Consider the following 1,362-nt stretch of genomic DNA (forward strand, 5'->3'; position numbering starts at 1 on the left):
TCTTCTCCTCCATTCTCCTCTCGGGATCTTGGGCACACACGCACACGCGCCTGGCGTGAGTTTAAGCCACCGGGTCCGGGACATGAACCGTGGTCGACTACATGGGAGTCCAGCGACATAGCCATTACGCTAACTGCTGGTCCCGCCTCTCTCTCTCGATGGGTCCCTGGACACCTCGTCTTTCTTCTCTGCCCCCGGACCCCCGTCTAGCACAGCCTCCCCAGACTGTGTGGGCTTTTCCTCGCCCCTGGGATCTCTGTTTACCCATCCTGACCACGAGTCAGTTCCTGCAGGAAGCCGCCCTTCCAGAGTCTCCCCATCTCAGCAGTCAGGAAGGGCTAAGAGGCCGGCGTGCACCCCCGCCTGCCCAGCAGCCCCCGCCTGCCCAAAGCCCTCCGGCAGCCAGGCCTTGAACAGCAGGGCCCACTGCGTCTCGCTGAGCTCCTCCTAGCCCGCCTCCTGGGGTGGGCTGAGCCACGCGGGCACCCCACACTGTGACTTCTGTGACGGTCTGGCCAGGTGCTGGGCTCGCCCCCAGACCTGATGCCTGGAAGGGTGTTTATGAATGGAATTGCCACAGAAAGAGTTCCAGTTACCCTGTGAGTTTGCTAGGGCTTCCAAAGCAAAGTCTGGGGGCATTGCAAAGTTTTATTTATTGGGGCTGGGAGGTGGGTGGTGTGGTGGTTAAGGTGCTGGACTCCCACATGACTGATTGCAGTTCGAGTTTTAGACCTGGAGGCTTGCTTTGCACTTTCCTTCTCTCTCCTTCTCTCTTTCTCTGGTCAAATTAATAAAAAGTAATCAATAAAGTAATTCTTTTTTAAGAGAGAGTTTTATTATAGGGCGTGTGCACTCACTGGAGAGACAAAGCTAGAAATCTCCCCCTGGAAGGATGGCCATGCCACAACCTCTTCTTCTCCATTCTCCTTTTGGGATTTGGGCATCCAGACCCCCACACCCGATGTGAGTTCCAGGCTGCTGAGTCTCGGACTTGAACCCAGTGGGCTGGGTCTCGCACTTGAAGTGTTGTCAGCCATGTGGGAGTTCAGTGACGTAGCCATTGTATCATCTGCTGAGCTCAATAAAAGAATTTGATTTTTTATTGAAAGAGATTTTTGTTATAGGGTGCAGGTGCTTACTGGAGACACAGAGAGACAAAAAGTGAGAAGTTACTCCCTGGCGGGATGGCCACACTGCAATCCCTTCTCCTCCATTCTCCTCTTGGGATCTTGGGCACGCACGCACACGCACCCGGTGTGAGTTTTAAGCCACTGTGTCCAGGACCTGAACCACAGTCGACTACATGGGAGTCCAGCAACGTGCCCATTACTCCAGCTGCGGGTCATACCAATAAAATAATTC

This window comes from Tupaia chinensis, unplaced genomic scaffold (genome assembly GCF_000334495.1).
Source record: "Tupaia chinensis unplaced genomic scaffold, TupChi_1.0 Scaffold000214_1, whole genome shotgun sequence".
Classification (NCBI taxonomy): domain Eukaryota; kingdom Metazoa; phylum Chordata; class Mammalia; order Scandentia; family Tupaiidae; genus Tupaia; species Tupaia belangeri.